The sequence below is a fragment of the Misgurnus anguillicaudatus genome, chromosome 3 (genome assembly GCF_027580225.2).
Source record: "Misgurnus anguillicaudatus chromosome 3, ASM2758022v2, whole genome shotgun sequence".
Lineage (NCBI taxonomy): Eukaryota > Metazoa > Chordata > Actinopteri > Cypriniformes > Cobitidae > Misgurnus > Misgurnus anguillicaudatus.
The window spans coordinates 10104239-10111786 of NC_073339.2; the positions used below are offsets into that span (position 1 = coordinate 10104239).

Genomic DNA, 7548 nt, shown 5'->3' on the forward strand with positions numbered 1-7548 from the left:
ACTTTAAATGGATTACATACACTGAGGTTCATCCAAAAAATGAAAATGTAGTCATCTTTTAAACATTTCCAGACACAAAATTGTTTCTTATTCATCATGGAATATAAATGTTTAGCAGAAGTGCTCCTTTCCATATAATGAAAGTGGATGGTGACCAATGGCTTTAAGACTTAAAGAGACACTCCACTTTTTTTAAATATGCTCATTTTCCAGCTCCCCTAGAGTGAAACATTTGATTCGTACAATTTTGGAATCCATTCAGCTGATCCCCGGGTCTGGTGCTAGCACTTTTAGCATAGCTTAGCATAATCCATTAAATCTAATTAGACCATTAGCATTGTGCAAAAAATAACCAAAGAGTTTTAATATTTTTCCTATTTAAAACTTGCCTCTTCTGTAGTCACATCGTGTACTAAGACCGACGGAAATTAAAAGTTGTGATTTTCTAGGCAGATATGAACTATACTCTCATTCTGGCGTAATAATCAAGGACTTTGCTGATGTAACATGGCTGCAGCAGGCGTAGTGATATTATGCGCTGCCCGAAAATAGTCCCCTGCCATTGAAAGTAACCAAGGGGAGTGCGTAATATCATTTTAATGAATTAGCTGGAAGTCATAACAGCCTCATGCTAAATTCTGTATAACCACCACTTTCGCATTTGTCCACACGTGTTGCCATAGTCTCTAAAAGCGAATATTCGAGGATAGTGTGGATTTTACTTAATTGATAGGTGACTGTTAGAATCTAATTCTAAGCAGGTCTAGAGGTATGAAAGTTTCTTTAGTTTTCTGCGCTGAGGTAGTTCGATGAGGTCTGAGATGAGCAGCAGAGAAGTCTGATATACATCAGGGGACCATGAAAGACACTGACACCGAGATGCAGTTCAAACATAGACCAAAGTTTATTAGACATCCTACAGCTTATATAGGATACAGAAAGGAAATGCTAGTCACCTTGGGACCATTAGTCATAATCTTGTGATCAACACATTGAGCAAATCCGTCGAGACAAACAATCACGTGATAAATTAACCCTGCAAGCATGCACTTTTAGCAAACAATCCTAGACAGTTTTATGTTCTACCTACGTGCAAGGAAGTGGTGCTTAAAACAGAGAAGTTGGGTCTGGAACATGTCCTTAGCCTACCCTACTTGACCCAACCACAATCAACCTGCAGCAAAGCTAGAGGATATGGTGTAATACCTCCCAACATAGTAAGTGCAAGATCATCAATCATCAAGAGGAAATTTGAGTGAACCAGCTCAGAGCTGGACAGCATATGTTAAACAATTATGTGAACACGGCATAAGCAGACATATACTCTAAACATGTTGCATTACGATATACAGTGTATACATTTGAAACCTAAGGCACAGGATAAAGTTGTTATGGGAACCATACCATAGGAAAGGACACCACTCAAAAGAAGGATGCTTCATATGCATACAAGCATAAATTTCATAGAAAGCAGGATATACATGAATATGCTGGGTTTAGATTATAAAGTAAATAGTGGGGGTGGGAAGGGGCATCTTCAGATTCTCACAATGGCCCCTTTGATACACGATAGTGGATCACAATTCTTCCCACACCCAGAAATTGCAATCGGTCGAATTATCACTAATCCATTTACTTCAGATACATTATTTATGGCATGCATTGTTTGTTCTACACAGTTAATGTTACCCTCAATTTCTCACGGTATATAACAGGGTTATGGGTACACATCTGGAAAGCACTGGTTTCATATACTTTAAGAAAATACATTTCCTAATTTCAGAAATCAAATAGTTACAAATAGTTTATTAAATTGCAATTTACTAAATTACCCCTTTTTTTCTTCAAGAAACCAAGACCTTTATTATTTAATTTTTTCCTATAAACTTTCAGATCACCATCATTCAAAATAAACACATATACCACAGCATATGATCTACGAATCCCTTTTGCAGGGTCGGTTGTGTGATGCGTTCGTTGTCTTCCATTACTCTTTGCTCTGCTTCCACAATGTGCTCGCTGAAGATGATGAAAGCTTTGGTCACTATACACGGTTCGAATCCTCTCGGCAGTGGAATTTCCATCAAGATCTCTCACTCGTTGTTCTCCGTTGGTCTCCATGACTAGCAGTCGTTGTCTGGGTTTGTCTCCGGTGTCCTGCTCCGTGGCAGAGTGGTACTTCAACCTTGAGGCATGAATCCACTGTAGCTGGTTGTCAATCAGAACTCCCGTCTTTGTCACAGCCATCACTTTGTCTGGGCCGAGGTATTTTGGGTCTCATACCAACGTGGGCTTCAGGCTCCTATTTAGAACAACCTGTCCTGGAGCAAAATGTAAGTTGGCTTTTCTGAGGGGAGAGACAAAGAAAATTAGTACAGATAGAGTTCAATTTCTCAATTATGGACACCACGTAGTCTTCTTGTATCACCTCCAGGTCACCTGGGGAAGAAACGCCTGCGCGGCCTTTGACCCACGGGGTGGGAAATGGCCTACCCATTAGTATTTCAAATGAAGACAATTATTTGGTTGAAGATGGAGTCATTCTTATTTCGTATAATAAGGCAGGTAGCAAATCTACCCTTTTTTCTGTTTCTAACGCAGCTTTGGTTATCCTCTGTTTAATTTTCGCGTTTAATATTAAAATGCCAATCAATAGACAGCGCTTTAGCTTAGAGCTACGTTACTTTGGACACAAAAATGTCCCGTTGTCGGATTCAATTGTTTTGGTATGCCAAAACGAGGAATAATTTCCTTTTGTCAAAATTTTGCGCATCCTCTATGGGATAAAAAAGATATTTCAAATTTCCAATCGGCAGCATGCGTGAAATCAATCTGATCATGTTAAAAAGGTGCCTCAAGTGTGGCAACGCTACATGTTTTGGTTTTCGATGCGGGTTCAATTTTGCACATGTTAAACATGAGTCCAAAATCAATTTGTTGGTTTTCTTTTTATCTGCAATATAATAAAATGGATTAATTGCTTGTGTCACCTTTGTACTACTGGTATATGATAGACCATGGTAATATCTTATTAAAATTACCAGTCCCAGTTTTGAAAACGCTACTCTTCCTTTCTCGTCTCTCATGACTCCCTTTTCATCTGGTGCACATCCATATTTGCTCCAATATTCGAAAAATTTTATATCAATATCATGTTAGTCACTTGCACAACCATAGCAAGGTCTGTTTTGACATCATACTCAAATAGTGATTTAATTTGAGCTTGAGCTGCTTCTTTTGCAGCCTCATCTGCTCTTCTTGTTTCCCACAGCCTGGTCATCATTTCCTGATTCATGACCTTTTACTTTCACTATTGCCACTTCAGACGGTAGCTGTACTGCTTTTGTCAACCGTCATATCAAATTTGAATAAACTATAGGCTTACCATCTGCTGTCTTAAAATCTCAGGCTTCCCATGTTTTTACAAAATTTAGAATACACATATTTTGAGTCGTGTAGATTGTGGCTTTTTTCCTTTCATTAGCTCACAAGCTCGTAATAGAAATACCAATTCTGCAGCTTGTGCTGAGTTGCAATTTAGAGCAAAGGCTTCAATAACCTCACCAGTATCCGACACCACAGCATAACCACACAGGTAGACACCGTCCGATGGCTTTGTATATGAGCCATCCACATAGATCTGACCCCCCCATCTAGGGGCGATTCCATTAAATCGGCCCTAGAGGAACAGGAAGTGGTCAATTCAACAATACAATCATGTTTTAGATCGTGCTCAGTCATATCTACCAGTCCCAAAACTCCCAGCAAAAGTGGAATTAATGTTAAAAGTGGGCTGGATCGTTACATTTTTGGTTGCCAACAGCGTAGCCTCATACCCAAATCGCCTCTGTGCCATCCTGTGTTGTGTAAAAATGCACCTACTTGATGTGATGTGTAGAGTCATTGACTGTGACAGCACCGTTCTCTCAGCCACCTGTACAAACAGAACATCAGCAGCCACTGCATAAAGACATTTCAGGCATACCTGGAACTACATGATCTAGTTTTCTAGACAGATATGCCACTGGCCTATAAGTGCAACCTTGTTGTTGCCAAAGGATACCCAGAGCCACACCCTTCGCCTCTCACGCATGCAGGTAAAAAGTTTTTGCATAGTTCGGATGGCCCAGAGTTGTGGCCGCAGTAATGGCGTGTTTCAGTGCCATGAAATGAGTCTCTGCTTCATCAGTCCAGCATATCAGTGATGCAGGCGATGCCTTGTGATCAATCAGGCTCTGCAAATGTCCGTCATGGGCAGCACACTCAGGTTTCCATGAGCGACAACAGTTTATGAACTCCAGAAAACTTTGGAGCTGTTACACAGTTCGTGGGAATTTAATCTTCCAGATCAGTTCAATCTGAACTGTGGAGGTTTTTTGAAGACCTGGCATTATGATGTGACCCAGGCACGAGAACTTTTTCTTGACCCACTGGAGCTGTTTTTTGATGCTTTGAAACCAGCGTCCACCAGAATATTGCAGACGATAATGGAGGCTTTCTCACAGTTCTTTTCAGTCAGAGCAGAGACCATGATGTCATCGGCATACAGCAGACAGCAAACCCGAAAATAGGAAGTTGATTTTTTTTTTTTCAATGTCTTTTTTCCACTGCAGCGGAGAGGACGGATGGTGAGTCAACATACCCTTCTTAGTTTTTGCACCCCCTATCCTATAAGGCTAGCAGTGGCTGTGTGTCTGGATGCACTGGAACAGAGAAACAAAAGCAGCACACAAATCAATGACAGAAATACTTATGTGTGCATGGTATAAAATTTATAACAGTCGGCACATCTGGAACAATCAGAGACAGAGGAATTATCAGTTTATTGAGTGCTCTTAAATCTTGTGTAAGACATTATGTCTTTCCATCAGCATTCACCACCGGGTTAATCGGTGTGTTGTATGGCGAGTAGGTACGAGGACACCCTGTTAAACAAAATGGTAAATAATAGGTTTAATGCCATCTTCCTTTTCTTTTGACAAAGGATATTGTTTGATGTACACAGGTTTAAGTTTAACTTTGTATGGTTTCATATCAATGAAACCTGTATTATTGTTTGACTGAGTTCATAGGCATGGGTTAGTCAAGGTGTCTACATCATGTGGTATGCGGGCGGCTACTGGGTCTTGGTCGGCCTTCTTACTTCCTCCCCCCATAGGCAGAGGATCACTGTATGTCTGTAAACATGACATAAAAGAGAAAACAACATGAGAATCATGAAATTCCATTTTTAACTTATGCATTATGTATCGCCCGAGCAAATTAAGACAAACATCTGGTATGATTTGAAATTTGTGAAGAAAAAAATGGTTTGACACCTGGAGCTCTTACCTCCAGAGGTGGTGTAATGGGTCAGAACATTTCATTGTGTTTTGTTATGCCAGTTGTCTGGTAATTACTGTCAGATAGTTTCTGATGCACTTGCTTTGGCTGTTGCATTGACTGTCTACGTGGTTGCGCCCTTGGAATAAAATTTCACCCCCCTTTTGAACGACAGTCACATTTCATGTGGCCCCTTTGTCCACATAATAACACATTATATCAAATCTCAGTTTCCTTTCCGGTGCTTAAGCAACCTTTTCCCGTTCGATGAGACTTGCACTGAAAACATAGCATGTTCACCAGATGCATCAGACTCACAAATCAATCTATTCACATTCATATCCAACAGATTTCACTTACCGGTACCTACGATTCATGTTATTCAACAGCATATTTGTAACAGCGCACTCAGACTTTGTCAATCGGTAATCTAGAATAGACTCATAATGCTTTAAAACGTGTGCAAAATTCAGAGGCAGTTTCATTTGGTTTTATCTTTCCGTTTAATGCAAATGATAAATACTGGTAAATGCCAAACCGTTTATTTAGAAGAACGCGCAGCTGATCAAAAAAGCATATCATGATATTCATGATCTTCCCGTGTGAGTGGATTGCGAGAGGCTGCAGTCCCCTCACCTCCAGTCACATGGTTTTCCCGAATCAGACAGCGGCACGTATCAGTTATGTTTTTTGTTACATCGGTAATGTTTTCAACAAAATAGCACAAATCTGCCCCTGTGACGTGTGCATACCTCTTGTGAGATTGCAAAACATTCACGTATTTTACAGCAATTTGTGGCGACGATAAACTTAGGCTGTTAGCCTACTATTCGATATAAAATATGGCAGCGCATCTTGCGTTGGGGTTTTTCAATGCAAAGTTATTATATTACTAACCGCTAAGTGACGTACAGTTCAACATAAAAACCTCTATTATTTGTATACATAAATTCATCAGGCTTTTGCCTGGCCGTAGCAGAATCATCCATCTTCAACACAATGTAAACAAATAATAGCAGCAATAACAAGCAAACAGCAATAAGCACAAATAAGCAATAGACAAACACCCGGGTTTTTTCTGTGCTCCTCCGCTCAGCCTCAGTTATAATTTCGTACCGTTCGTAGATTTTAGACATTCATTTGTCAATTCGTATTGTAAAATTCAGTCATCGATTTAGCAATTTATTATTTCAAAATTGCAAATTCAATTTCAGCGAATTAGTCCGAATTTTATTTGTTCACAATTTCATTCAATAAGGGTCATATACAAATAATAGCTTTTTTACTGTTAGCTTATTTCCAATCAGCTTATTCAAAACGGGCCGCACTCGTAAAATATACGATTAAATAACAATTTACCAACACCGCGATCCCAAATATACAGTGAGCTCAGGCTGTATATTTGACTTCGCTTCGATCCATAGTCTAGCTATGTAGCTGGCAGTATTCAACTCCAGCTATTCACGGAACTTCGTGTTCGAATTTAATCTCGACCAAATCCCTCTGTCCTTCGAAGCGAGCACCTCACTCGTTATATTCTGTAGCATCAGCTACCTGCCTTTTCGGCCCCGAGTGAATTAAAAATCTTGTCTCGAGTCACAAGACCGGACACTACAGGGGGTAAGCGCTGTATTTCAAAATTAGAAATATCGCAGACACTTACCCCTTTTGTAGGTCCTTCCCGATCTGCGGTGTTCGAATTTTCGGTCTCCGGATCTGTCGGAGGGTCTCCCCCCTTTCGCCGGACGAGCGCCCAACTGTTAGAATCTAATTCTAAGCAGGTCTAGAGGTATGAAAGTTTCTTTAGTTTTCTGCGCTGAGGAAGTTCGATGAGGTCTGAGATGAGCAGCAGAGAAGTCTGATATATATCAGGGGACCATGAAAGACACTGACACCGAGATGCAGTTCAAACATAGACCAAAGTTTATTAGACATCCTACAGCTTATATAGGATACAGAAAGGAAATGCTAGTCACCTTGGGACCATTAGTCATAATCTTGTGATCAACACATTGAGCAAATCCGTCGAGACAAACAATCACGTGATAAATTAACCCTGCAAGCATGCACTTTCAGCAAACAATCCTAGACAGTTTTATGTTCTACCTACGTGCAAGGAAGTGGTGCTTAAAACAGAGAAGTTGGGTCTGGAACATGTCCTTAGCCTACCCTACTTGACCCAACCACAATCAACCTGCAGCAAAGCTAGAGGATATGGTGTAATAC

The 7548-nt window shown here is 40.3% G+C and overlaps 1 long non-coding RNA gene across 1 annotated transcript; it reads right to left on the reverse strand.

Annotated features, from left to right (window-relative positions):
* Positions 1–880: 880 nt before the first annotated feature.
* LOC129436505 (uncharacterized) lies at positions 881–6970 on the reverse strand. Its single transcript, XR_012365572.1, has 2 exons — positions 5332–6970; positions 881–5177 (listed from the first exon to the last, which is right to left on the reverse strand). It is a non-coding gene; the product is annotated as an uncharacterized lncRNA (long non-coding RNA).
* Positions 6971–7548: the final 578 nt, after the last annotated feature.